Raw genomic sequence first — 14,884 nt, 5'->3', positions numbered from 1 at the left:
TGTCATGCAGAATGTACATTTATTTAGAACACTTCACATATAAAATGCTGATTTATGATTATCTGGCGTGTGGGTAAAAAAAAAAAAAAAATTAAACCCCAGTAGTCATTTGCCCTCATTCGGAAGATATTTTGGCACACCTTACTATATTCAGTTGTATAATTCAAATAAAATCTAGAGTAGATGTCAGCTGTCATATAATGTACATATGCAGAATTCAAATAGGATACAGTTGCATTGATAATTTCTTGGTAGTAACTTTACACTGGGTGCAAATAACAGTATATCATTGTGACAGAGACAGAATGATTCTTGGTGATAAATCTCCCTCCCAACCTGTGAGGGCGCTGTGTAAAGGGAACAGAATGCCCTGGACTGGATGGCCAGACAATTCATTCCCAGGGTTAGGTAGAAGTTAGCCATCTAGAAAGGGGACACAGCTGCGGTACAATAAGTCATCGCTTCAGAAGGAAAGCGATGTGGCAACTGTGGATTGGATGAGAAATGGTTGCACTCGCTAACCAAGGGGCGTGACTGGAGGCAGTGTGATCCAGTGGTTAAAGAAAAGGGCTTGTAACCAGGAGGTCCTCGGTTCAAATCCCACCTCAGCCACTGACTCATTGTGTGACCCTGAGCAAGTCACTTAACCTCCTTGTGCTCCGTCTTTCGGGTGAGACGTAATTGTAAGTGACTCTGCAGCTGATGCATAGTTCACACATCCTAGTCTCTGTAAGTCGCCTTGGACAAAGGCGTCTGCTAAATAAACAAATAATAATAATAATAAATACTAAAAGGGGACATGGCTAGGTTATCTGTTTCTGTAAGCTGAACCGGAAGGAGTACTGGGGAATTATTGTGAGTGTTTTGTTTGTTTTGTTGTGGCTAAAATCCTACTTGTTTGTTGTTATTAGACGGCTAACACGATCCGGAGCTGTCGCTACAGGCCAGCACTAAATCCAGACAACACTACACCTTGTTCACGAATAAATTGTAAATCACCATGAGCACATTAATAATCACTCTGGACTTGTGAACGTGTGTCTTTGTGTGTGTTCTACTGTGTTTATTAATTACAAACTGTGTCTTATTATTTCGGGACTGCAACCCATTGTTTTGAACATTACTGGGATTATTCTTTGTGGTCGCCAGACCAGGATTATAACAATGAAACCTGTTTGGATCGTGAACTTTGTTGTCTCTGTTCTGTTTCACAATCACATCTTCACTATTATTATTATTATTATTATTATTATTATTATTATTATTATTATTATTATTATTATTATTATTTATTTCTTAGCAGACACCCTTATCCAGGGCGGCTTACAAATATTGAATTATCTAGGTAGTCTGTAAGAAACGAACCCTAGTCCTGTACACTCTCTCTGTATTGTCGGCGTCGGCAGGTCTGTTAAATGTCTGTTTCAAGGTGAGTTATAGTCTTTCCAAGTTTTTCCAAGTGCAAATTAACTCCTGTTAAATTATGACAATTAACGGATTTGCTTTTAAATTCCCACACAAACAAAAGGAATAGTCGCAAGAAGCAGTGCTCGTTAAGATATTAACATTATTTCGTAAATCAACATCATTTCGGAAATCACATTAGGACGATTATTTAATAATGAAATAGGCACAACGACTGCTTGAAAATGCCCAAATCAATGCTACATACCGATTTCTTGATTAACACTGGAGTCATCATTTATGAACTTTTGAAAATCCTGCCCTCTAACTCTAATGTGTAATAATGATATCATAGCTGTTCAGTAGCAGCTTCTTTTTCATTATCTCTAACAATTCTCATGTCTGTCAATGGTGTCGGTGCTATAGAAGGTCCTGGTTTGTAATCCCCATTGTAATCCCATTCCACCACATGGCGGTCTTCACTGGGGATTCCAAAGGGAGCCTCACATCGGCTCTGGTGCTCCCGTTGGCCACAGCGAACCCTGCTGGCCAGGGGCCCAGTGAGCTCAGAGTGGACACCCGCACAGCTGGCCTTTGTCTTCCAAAGGCCGGTAGCTCGCTGACATCCGCTCTCGAGTTCCTGTGTAAAAGAGGAAGCTGGCTTGGTTGTGGGACTAGAGGATGCCCATTGAACCTTCGGATCTCCTGAGCTGTGTGGGGAATTGCTGTGATGAGGAGAAAACATAATTGGACATTCCAAATTAGGGAGAAAATCAGGGGTAAAATAATTGGGCACACTAAATTAATAAAATTAAAATAAGTGTTTTAGAACCCAAAATAAACAATGAAACAGTATGTAGCTTCACTTTCTTCTTTTTTTCTTTACTGTCCCTATACCTTATAATTGTTTCTCGCATACTGTGTTCATCCTTAGCAACTGACAACATATGATAACAACATGTGATGCTTTTTCTTGGAGCCAAACCTAACTCAGCCAGATTGTCAAGAGCTATTGCCTAATCAACTACCTGTGTCTTTTATACATGCAGGTGATTAAGCATTTCTGACAAAGCATTTATTTTTTCCCCAATCAGAGAAAACACATCTTTCAACACGTGTGTTCTGAGCTAGCCTGCAAACAACACAAATCACCGGCTCACTGCTTTCCCTTACAAGGGAGAAGCCCATGCAATCCATACTCTGTACTATATATAACAAACTGTTGTTTCAATCAACAGCGAATTCCAGACCTCTTAAAGGGGTGCTAACCAAGGTTTTAAATCTACATTCCTAACTCTAGCAATATTATTGCCTTAATTCCGTTAAAGATCTTTTGGTTCTTTTGCTTGTACTTCAGTTTGGAATTTGCAGATATAAAAAATAGCGGCAGGGATGAAAAGTTGCTGGTGCTTCCTGGTGCCTAATCATGTCTTGTGTTGAAGTTCAAACTCTCCAGTCAGACCACGTAACTTATCATGTGACCATGTGACGTACAGAAAAAGTTTGCAAGGATGCAGCAGTTAATCTATGATTTTGGAGTTTAAATATTTGCATCTATATAGAGTTAGTGCAGAAGTAAAAGATTCCTCTGTACAATTAAAGGGACAACAGTGATACAGGTAATACTAATAAATGTAATAAGAGGTAAGAAAATTGATTTCAATTCCTTAGTTAGCACTCCTTTAATTTAGAAAAAGAAAGATAAAGCAGTGACAGGGTTAACTTCAACTATGTTTAACTTCAATTGACAGGCTCTTATACTGTCTGACTACAGAGACAACCTGTACTGTGACAGTTTTAGCATTCCAACTGAAAATAGTGTGTGCCATTCACCTCTGGGCTGGAAACACCCAACCATCACATGTTACATTAAGCTTGTCAACTCAGCTCACCCCTTGAGTCAGATTGGCAGCTTCAGAGAATGAAAGAAAAAACTTGAACAACAGTTCTGACCGCCAATACTTTCACTAATGTGACGAGATAAACTCAGGGATTTTAGGGGGGTCAATAATTACCAGTGTAGGTGATTCCTTTATACCTACAACACAGATCCAGTTGCAAAGGCTACAATCTCTGTACAACATGCATATTTAATCCCAGCCTTTGTTATAGATATTAAATACACACTTTCTTTGTATGAGTCTGTAACAGGGCGAGGTGCCCTGTACATTGATTTGTTTATTTTATTTTTAGAACGAGGTCTCCCCCTTCGCCCCTGTGCAGTGTAATTTATTGTTTTGTATTATGATTTATTTATTATGTTTTGACGGCATAGCCGTGTGTTTTGTTATTTTGTTTGGTAGCGTGGATGGGTAGCCCCATCCACAGGAATTAAAAAAACCTTGTGCAGAAGGTGGCCATCTCCCGAATTAATTACGTGATTAATTTGTTGCTAATCGGGAGATGGTCACTTGTATATAAACCTACAGCGCTCTCAGTACCGGGTGGGGTGTTAGGAGAGAGAGCGAGAGAGAAACAAAACTTAAAAGAAAACCCAAAGGATCAGTGAAGGCGATTGCGCAGCCTGATCGTGTTATTTGTGTTTGAGATTTTGTATGAACTTTTATTTTGCTCTGTGAGCATTGTGTTTTGTGTTTAAACTTTTTATTTATTTTTGTATTATTTAAATAAACGGCGCGCAGCGTCTCTTTTGAACTGCAGTACTGTTTGGTGTCAGAGTTATTTTGGTTCCTGCTTCTGACCTGACGTCACCACACAGCCACCCTGTCACAGACCCCCATTTGTTTCTCCATGAAATTTGTTTTTGTTACAAGCAGCTATGTGATTTCAGTGACTGTCACTTGGAAAACAAATGGACAGTATTCATATATATATCCCTATAGGGGCAGTGCTTCTCTTTATTTTGGATCAATGTTTAAAAGGTAAAATATGTTGCATTAAAACTGATTTTTGTTTCTAGTCCTGCTTTAAATTGCATACAAAAGTAATTCCCCTGGATTTGTTTAAGTAAGGTTTGCCATACACTTTTATGTCTTGACGATTTTGTGATTTAAAAAAAAAAGAATTGGAACTGAATGCCACCTGAACTGCTGTTACATATAACAGTGAGTTGCGATATAGATATTTTAACTTCTAGATGAAACATGAACCCTGGGGCTCCAGCACTTCCACAAGCTGGTGATTGGAGAGAGCGACCCAAGTACTTGCACTTTCTCATGGGAAAGTTATCTAAGCAGAGTGGTGATTAGACTGACATCTGTTCTGAATCATGCTGGAAAGGTAAAATAACAATAATATTTCTACAAGGTGTAAAGATTGTTGAGCATCCTTGATGGCGCCCTGTGCGAGATATATCATAATATAATATAATAATATCTTTATTTTTATATAGCGCCTTTCACAGTGGACCACCATCACAAAGCGCTTTCCAGAGGTAGGCTGTGAACTGTGCATTATATGCAGAGCCACTTACAATAGGACACTGATTTAACATCTCATCCGCAGGATGGAGCACAAGGAGGTTAAAAAAAAAGGGTTCAAAATCTTTGTAAATGTCCATTAACAAACAGCAGTCACTGCGGTTGTTTGTTTTACACACACGCCTTTCATTACTGAAGTGAGTGCACTCCCTGTTTAAACTAACCACTCATTAGGTTTGTGTGGCGGCAGCATGGAGGGTGTTTTTATTATGCTTTTGGAAGAAATTACATCACGTAATTGATCAAGAGCTTGTCATACATCGGGTTTACCCAGTTAATCGTTATATGAGTAAGATATATTCAAATCTTGATTCAGATTGCACTTTCTGCAGCTCTCATCCTGAAACAATCCCTCACTTGATTCAGATTGCACTTTCTGCAGCTCTCATCCTGAAACAATCCCTCACTTGATTCAGATTGCACTTTCTGCAGCTCTCATCCTGAAACAATCCCTCACTTGATTTCAGTTGCACAGTTTCTAATGCATTTTGGAGAAGAGTTATTAAACTAAACTTCTCTCATTTTCGCTCTGATTGTAAAATATATCTCAATTCTTTGAAGATGTGTAAAGACAGGAGAGCGATCAGAACATTGGATGCATTCTTTTATTTGAATTATCGGTTTAAATAACCTACAGATAATGACACCTTCTTCAGACCAAACATTTATTAATTTTTTGGTCTCTTCTTCGAACCAAGTGAGTCTGCAGTCGGTAGCCATGTTTATCTCACAGAAATAAACATGACATCATTATAAACAATGACATAATTATTTGCGCAGAAATCCACGAGCACCTACTGCGGTTCTTTTAGTGCAGTTCTGTGAACTGAATTAATACCCAAACTTGTTTCGAACAGGATTAACTAGTGCGGTTGTCACCATGTTCTAGCTAGCTAGTTAGATATGGATTCAGCAGTGTGGAGTAGTGGTTAGGGCTCTGGACTCTTGACCGGAGGGTCATGGGTCATGGGTTCAATCCCCAGTGGGGGACACTGCTGTTGTACCCTTGAGCAAGGTACTTTACCTGGATTGCTTCAGTAAAAACCCAACTGTATAAATGGGTAATTGTATGTGAAATAATGTATAATAGCATATCATTTGCATACATGACCATTAACTACAGTTAAGTACAGATTGCTGCTGGAGCGCCGTATGAAAATAAGCCGTACCAGAGGCGCTCGGAACAGCAGAGGAATGTGCGCTAGCATCAAAAGAGCGTCAAGGCGGAGTTAATTGTTTCAGATGCCACTCGACTAATGTACTTAATTGGGACATATACATTTTTTGTGCTTGAATTCAGTTGGGCACGCTGCTGGAGCATCAGTTTGAAACAGGGGTTAGCATGCTCTCCAGAAATATTTGTTATTTTTCTCTCCCTGCACTGCTTGTTGAGGTGCATTCTCTGACTCCACTGGCTTGATAGTTTGCATTCCTTTTCTTTGAGCTGCTTTTTCAACTTTCTGTACTCAGCTTCAGATGGTTTATTCTTTGGTCCCATTTTATTGCAAAAACGAACAGAAAAAAACCAATTCTACCTTCAGTACTTATTCGTCAGCCAATCGGCACCCTCTGCGCTTTTCTTTCGTGTTATTTTTGTTTTGAATTGTTATTGCACAATTTGTCTTTACTTATTATTCGTCAGCTCAATCTGCGGCCCCCACAGGTCAGCTGCTCGCACCCCTGTTGGTACGGCCCTGCCGTCAGCTTCTACAAAGGTTCTAAAAGGTTTTTTTGTTTTGTTGCTGTTGTTGTTTAAAGTGTGCTTTTGAATCTATCAAGCTTTTTAAGCCAAGTATACATTTTTCCATACATTTGCCCCCCTGTGACGAATTCAATTTGTATTTGATTCAACAGAAGAAAAAAAAAAGTTTCCGGGCATTTCATAACCTTTAGAAACACAAGGCACAGTGTCCTGAAGTATCATAAATAAACTGGGCAGACTTTGCAGATGAGCTTTAGCTGAATGGTCAGAAATACACTGGGCAGGTTTTGAGCTTGAGCTGCAGTTATAATGTGACTAATACAATTGCAACTACTTTGCAAAGCTTGCAGGAGCTAAAATGATGGTTGGGGTTCAGAAACCACAGGAGCGTACTGTTTTGCATTTAATGCATGGGGTGCAAACATGGACGGGATGCACTCTGTTCAATAGAAACAGGAGTGAGCCCTCATATTGAAGTTAAACACAGCAGGAGCAAACTGGAGCCTAGACTCTACAGTAACAAGCTATTAGCAAGAGGGGATCGCAAAGGATATATAAGAGACTGGGTTAGGACTGAAAGAATGAAATTAACGGAGAGGGCAAGACCAGACCAGGTGTATCCAGATGGTGGGCATCATCCCGGGATAGGTCTGCTCATCCTGTGTCTTGTATAGGTCTGCTGCACTGTATCAGATAGACATATGAGTCAATGAAACTGCGTATTTAGGGTTTTCAATCAGAACCAAGCATTCAATAATATTAAATATAAAACCTATTAACTTGCATGCTATAAAATGTTGTGTGTGTACTAATTGTGATAAGTGAATCAATGGAATAGCTTTGCTCGACTTTTTGATGCATCAGGTTTTATTTTCTAGTGTGTGCTTGGAGGCGACCTTAATCGAGGCTGAATGTGTGTGAGTGAATATTAGAGAGTTTTTAACAGTCCTAGTTCAGCAGCTGACTCGAATCACTTGGTTTCCTTGTGCTTGAATTTTATCCTCCCCTTTGTAAAAATAGTCCAAATATCCATGTGATGTTGCATCCCATTCCCCTTTCATATCCTAGATGTTAACCATGCAGTAGGTTGTTGGAGCAGCTGACAGTAACCTAGAAGTTTTCCATGTGTTTGTATTCCCACTTGCTGTCATGAATACATATGTTTTGCCGTTTGACTAGCACTGGTAAGCATTTTCTGTCTGTTGAGTGTGAAGCTGTGGAACCTTTTGTAGAATCTCACACCGGCCGTGTTATATTTACATTCTATCACTAGAGGTCCTGGTATTCAGTGATCTCAATGGTTCCCTTGATGAAGACATTAATGAGAACGCTCCAGGTCATCAGTTCATACTAGGCTGGGCTAAGTCTCTACATGGGGGGAGTGCAGGCAGCTGCTGTGTGGAATTCAAAGCTTGTTCATACTACATATTTCTATGATATATAGTTTTTTTTAATACTTTGTATTTTTAAATGGTATTTTTAACTTCAATCTAGAATTAAAACAAATAAAAAAAACATACTGTACATTAATGTACCCATCTCTATTGTTTTATAACTTTGAAACCAATGTCATTCAGTAACAAAAACCAAAAAAAAAGTGTGCATGATGTCAGATTAGATATAATTAGGGATTCACAGATATACACAAACCTAGCATTCTAAGGTTAGCAGATTAACATGTAGGGGAGAGCATTTTATAAGGTTGCCCACTGCATCGTGGTCATTATATTTCATGGGTATGAAAATTGATAACAATTAAAAATAGTCCAGAATACTGAGATCTGAAATCTTCTTTTTAAGGAACTACTTTCCTTCCAAAGAAAAACAAACCAACTAAAATTCATCAAAAATAAAAACTAAGCAAAAATAAAATGTCCATTCCTTCATTAGATATAATCATTGATTAATTAAAACAATATCAAACATATCAGGAACCGGCATCTAATCTTCCTTCTGTGTTAGGAATACTGCAGGGAGGGGTTTGAAACCTTGACAATTGAAACTTCAGTTTACTGTCTACCACTCAAGCCACTTACTTACAAGACAAGAAGATTCAAGATAACATGCACTTGCACTTATGTCTTAGTTATTAGCCGTGAACCAGCAGGCTTTTCCAATACTGTATTGTCAGTCATAAAATACAGGAATACCTACACCTCACAAGGAAGAGACTTCAGCACCTTTAACGCAGATAACTTTATGCGGTGATTCTCTCCAGAAGGTTTTTTCAGGGCAGAGTAGTTTATAGAACTACTCCCCCCCCTTCCTTAAAGACTATACTCAGCATTTAAGCAAATATGCATTATTTTTTAATTAATACAGTATGAGAAAAGGAAGCTGGAGTAATTATGAAAGCACTCTTTCCTGACTTAGGAATATGTGTTTACTCTTAGTAACCAGAGTTAAATATCTGTATTTTTGCCCTGTGTTTTACTTGGCTGCACACAGGACAAAAAGGGTCTTTCACTTGCAGTGTTTGTGTATTATATTACCAACTGAAGGACATAGCGATGTTATAAACTTTGTGCCATAAGGGTGTGTGGGTAGGATGGGAACCAGTCTTTGAGCTGAGTCTCTAGATATGGGCAGAACTCCAAAGTGAGGTAAGTACATAGATAAACACTATTACAAGTCTATAAAGGTTCAGAAATGATGTACAGAAGTACATCGTTATTGTACAGTAAGCCTATGCAGAATGGACTGAGTTTGCATACAAGATAGAAGGGCCTTTTTCACAAATTATTTAAAAACATTTTATCGCACTGCTACAGAATCTCATGGATTTGTGACAGCATTACTGAGATTAAAAGATATCTCATGGTGTTTACATCAAAATGACACTGAAGAATGAAGGCAGATTATGGAAATCTGAAATATTTGTGTATTTTACAAACAGTTTAATTAAAAATCATAAGCCCTCACCGCAAAATGTTCTGCTCTGTCCAAAACATGAAACAGCTCATTGTTCACTGTTTCAGTAAAAAGTGCCCAGAGCTAAAGTACTGAGCGGATAACCACACAGTTATCAATCAGCAACACTTTCAGCTGCTCTTCGGCGGAAAACAGCCAACATTCCCCAGCAGGTGTCAAATACCAACAGATAGAAATAATTAAAAGGAGCGTCAAGTTAGCGCTGCACTTAATTCATCATCGCACAAACCCAACCTCCAACGTAGTTGTGTCAACAAGTCAACGACCCATGAACTTTTCTAATGAGACATTCTGAAATGGGTTGAATATTGAGTGGTACAGTACAGGAATTGGTAATTGTCTAAATATGCTAAGACGCAAAACCTGCAAGTCATCTAGCGAGCCTCTTTGAACAATGTACCTGCCCTGAATCACCCTCTTTTTTTTGTAACTTTATTTCAGAAGGTGAAGAGATTTCAGGCACTTATACAGCTGGTTTCACAGACCCCTATTAGCACTAATCTTGGACTATCTCATGTTACTTTAGGTAAGGTAGTCCGAGGTTAATGCTAATGGGGGAATGTGAAACCAGCTGGTAGAATGTAATTCCAGAAGCTGTTTTACCCTGTAACAGAAATAACCCAAATAAAATACTTTCTTTAGGAAATTGTGTGCTAGTTCATAATGACTTACATGTTACAGCACTAAAATTCAGTTAAAATATTATGCACTAATGACTGCATGGTCTGTGCTTAATTTAGCATTGCATGAAGATAATACCGTAGTTAGTGCGTTACAGTAAATGAGACCTTGATAATATCCTCTTAACTCCTGCTCACTGCAGCCACTTCTAGCCCACCCTCAGTAAAGCTGCAGTGAGTCAAGATTTGAGGTATTAAATTGCTGTTTCCAATGCTTGATGGGGCCTGTAATTACTTTACAGGTTCCCATCAGTAATTAGAGAAATATTTGCATTTAACTGTTGCCCTTTTTACAGTGTGGTTTGTGGCAAAGCATGCAGCCCCCAACTATTAAGAGGAAAGCTGAGCTTTTTCAATATGCTTATGAGACTGACTCTGACCACAAAGCATTAAGGCTCTCTAATTAAACCAGGGTGTGTTTACTGTGGGGTTGTAGGGCGCAACAACCCCACAGTACATTTTTAACTACCACAATACATTTTGATAAATGTGTCCCCATAAGAAGTAAAAATAAAGATTTAGCAAAATGTAGTTTCTAAATCGCTCTATAAAATGAATACAATATTTATTTATAAATAATTGTGAATTATGTGGGAGGTTTTTGTGAGCCCACAGTATGAACATCTTAACGCTTCACATTAAAATGAGCTTCAGATATCTTTTATTTTTGTTTTAATGTTTATTCTACCATTTTATGTACTTTCCAATTATTCTTTGAGCTTGACTGGAGAGCCTAAGTGACTGGACTGAAAGGTTGGAAGAGTTGGAAAGGTCAGATTGTCAAATGGTTTGAATGGAACGGGGAAGTCCGTTTGGTTCAGACACTTAGGGTTTGACAAGTTTAAAGCAAGCTCAAAAACAGGTAAATGCAGGTTTTGAGAAAGGTGATAAAAACTAAATATGGGAGTGTGACAGAAATATAATGAGTTCTGATTGTAAATCTCCCTCCCGACCTGTGAGGGCGCTAAGCAGCGAAAGGGAAAGGCTTTGGACAGGTTGGCTTGACAGTTAATTTTCTGGGTCGGGAAGTCAGTTAGCCTGGAAGAAGGCAAGACTCTGTTGCAGGAACATATTGACCCAGAAGGTAAACGAGGCAGCAGCTGCAGGCAATAGAGTCAGCTGCAATCGTTTACCAAGGGGTCATGCATAATCGCATAAAAGGGGCCGAAGAATCGTAAATCTTTTCCTTCGCTTGGGTTTCAGAGCAAATACGAAACTGGAAGGACCGGAAGAGATCCCCTGTGTATTATTGTGAGCAGTATTCGTGAGTGTTTTGTTTGTTTTTGTCGCTGTTAGTAATTGTCTTTTGTTTTGTAAATTCACTAGACGGCTAACACATCTCCGGAGCTGTTGTCTTGGGCCCGCACTACCCGAAACAACACTGCACTACAGTCACTGTTAAATTGTTATCACCCACCACCAACACTACTGCACACACCCGGACTGGTGTACTGTATTGTATTGTGGGGCGGATAACGTGTACTATTATTTGGTTTGCAAAGCCAGTTATTATTGTTTGCTGCCATGCTCTACACATTGGTGTGTATTGCTGGAGGATTATTGTTTGGTCAGTAGACCTGGATACAATTAAAGACTGTTCCAAACTGGATTATAACTCTCTGTGTTTCATTACTGCACTGCATCAGCCCTGCACCTGCAAGTACCACTTACCACTTTGCCACAGGGAGCCACAGAACCTAGAACCTCTCAGACTGATCACAAACACCATCAAATAGAAAGGGCATGTTAAAAGACATCTAAAGTGACTTTCAAAGCTTTTTAACCCCTTACAGTATTTTGATTCTGCATTCTGCACAAACACAATTATTAATGAAAAAGTATAATTAAAAAAATAGCAAGCATATGGAGTCCTACTGGCATGTGAAATACTACAGTAAGCCATAATCCCTCTATGTGACTCTGAACATCATCTTTATGATATAGTCCTACATATATTCTGATGCCATCAGTTTCTCGGAAGGAATTGTGATTGCAGACGCGAATGGAAATGCAGCACAAACCCACTCTATCTGACCCTGGTGGACGGGGTCCTGAAGGGATCCTCTCCCTGTCAAAACAGAACATGCGTTATGTGTTTGCTGTGCACGCCGAGGGTGGAAAGTGTTAAAACAATTGGACCATAACTCAGTTTTAATGTTTTCTCTGTACTGTATCTCTTTAGTTAAGCAAGTTGTTTTTTTTATGATAATGCAATAGCATTTTTTAGGATGTGAAAGGGTAATCTGTCCATTATAGACATGTGTGATCCAGTGGTTAAAGAAAAGGGCTTATAACCAGGAGGTCCCCAGTTCAAATCCCACCTCAGCCACTGACTCATTGTGTGACCCTGAGCAAATCACTTAACCTCCTTGTGCTCCGTCTTTCGGGTGAGACGTAATTGTAAGTGACTCTGCAGCTAATGCATAGTTCACACACCCTAGTCTCTGTAAATCGCCTTGGATAAAGGCGTCTGCTAAATAAAAAAATAAAAAAAGACCTAGATCTTGGGTAGCTATTAATTGTTAACTCATTAACAGCCACTTGTGCCAGAATTGTAATTTGTTTGCCCTTTTCTTCTTCATGGTTTCCAATACTAAATTGGTTATGAAACAACATAGATTAACGAAGGGAATTACGCGTGATCCAGTTGATCGTACCGCATTGGTTTTGTAATGTGTATTGAAAACAATATGATCGGTTCATGTCCTTACTAGGGTACACATCAACGGCAAGAAAAAAAAATCTGATTTAATCTGAAGTTTCAAAGGAACCAAATTTGATCAGCTAATTCAACAAATAGGGTGTGTATGTGTATGCAAAGGGAGGGCAGCTCGTTTCAGTTTCCTCTCTGCTTTATCGGTACCGTACGAGAGCAGCAGAACTGTTTAATCCCTGCTGATCATACACTAACTTTGTATACCTAAGACAAAGTAGTTGGAACCCTGCTAGTGTCACATGCTTCAAGTCAAAAAACACAAATGTGTGTTATCGTTGTCAATACACAATGAATACAAAGTTACAGTGTACAGTGCAGTACTTCAAGATGTGTAAATATATACTTGTTATGATTTTGTAATTTCTGTATTGATTGTAAGTCTGGTACAGTTAGTACTGGTACACAGATTACATTGAATATTTAAAATGCAACATAACATACCTCATACTATTTTTTTTTTATATATAGATTTACAATTTTAGGTTTGTGGAACAATATATAGTGTATCTGAACTTGAATGCTCACTAGAACATGCCTCTGCCTAGTTAGGGGTGGGGAATTCCATGTCAAAGTTCCAGAACAGATAATCTCAGAATACTCCTCCTACCTGCTAAAAAAGGCTTGTTTTAGAATATTTTTTTGTTTACAGTATTGTCCTTCATCTTGTAACATATTGCAGTTTGCTTGTTCTCCTGTTGTGTGAATAATGCTTTTATTCTGCCACAGTTTTTATTTCTATTTCTTTTTTTAATTTACTGTAATTGAATCCTTATCTGGTTTCCATGGAAACATGCTCATACACAAGACATAATCATGAAGTCATTGAGGTCATAAAATGTGTTGTGTAAATTATATAATGACAAGGCTGTATTTGCGTGGCAGTGGTGCAGATGCAAAGTTATTTTTTTTTTCACGCCCATTAACTTTAGAACTGTATTTTTTTTTTTTTATGTTGTTGTTTTTTTATTCTGAATCCTGATAACAGCTAGAACATTGCCACAGCTGTGATCTTAGCAGATATGGCCTGTTTCAATAATGCATATATAAAACAAAAAACAATACTTTAGGTTTGTATTGCTTCTGTCCTGTTGACTGGTTTTATGTGCTTTGCATGTGGCTCATGCGTTAATTAAGCAAATAACATCCCAGCATGCTTAGGGTCATGTATAAAAATGCTTGACAGGCCTGGTTGCCTATAATTATGGCTAGCATGACTGCAAGAGGAGACCTCAGTGACTTTGAAAGAGGGGTGATTGTTGGGGCGCGTTTGGCAGGAGCTTCAGTGACCAAGACAGCTCAACTTGCTGATGTTTCACGAGCAATGGTGTCTAAGGTGATGTCGGCATGGAACTCCGAGGGAAGGACATCATCAGCAAAGGGCAACAGTGGGCGGAAGCACATACTCCAGGATCGTGATATCGGTGCATTAATTCGAAGTGCAAGGCAAAACAGGCGAGCAACTGCAGATCAATTGACTGCAAATTTCAACCTGGGGTGTGAGCAGCCAGTTTCATCAAAAACGTTCCGTCGAGAACTCCACAGAGCGGGATACCATAGTGGCCCAATGCACTATTAAGTGACTTTACATTGGTGTTTTCATTTTTTTGTCCACTACCTGTAGTTTAAATATAATGGCATTTCCATCTGATACAAACCTATTAGATGGCTATTAGATTAGATTGCCCCTGGCTGTGCTCCCACATGAGCACTCGTACCCATTGCCCCTGACTGTGCTCCCACATGAGCACTCGTACCCATTGCCCCTGACTGTGCTCCCACATGAGCACTCGTACCCATTGCCCCTGTGCTCCCACATGAGCACTCGTACCCATTGCCCCTGTGCTCCCACGAGCACTCGTACCCATTGCCCCTGTGCTCCCACATGAGCACTCGTACCCATTGCCCCTGACTGTGCTCCCACATGAGCACTCGTACCCATTGCCCCTGTGCTCCCACGAGCACTCGTACCCATTGCCCCTGACTGTGCTCCCACATGAGCACTCGTACCCAT

This window comes from Acipenser ruthenus, chromosome 1, assembly GCF_902713425.1.
Source record: "Acipenser ruthenus chromosome 1, fAciRut3.2 maternal haplotype, whole genome shotgun sequence".
Lineage (NCBI taxonomy): Eukaryota > Metazoa > Chordata > Actinopteri > Acipenseriformes > Acipenseridae > Acipenser > Acipenser ruthenus.
Note: the sequence above shows the minus strand (reverse complement) of the source record.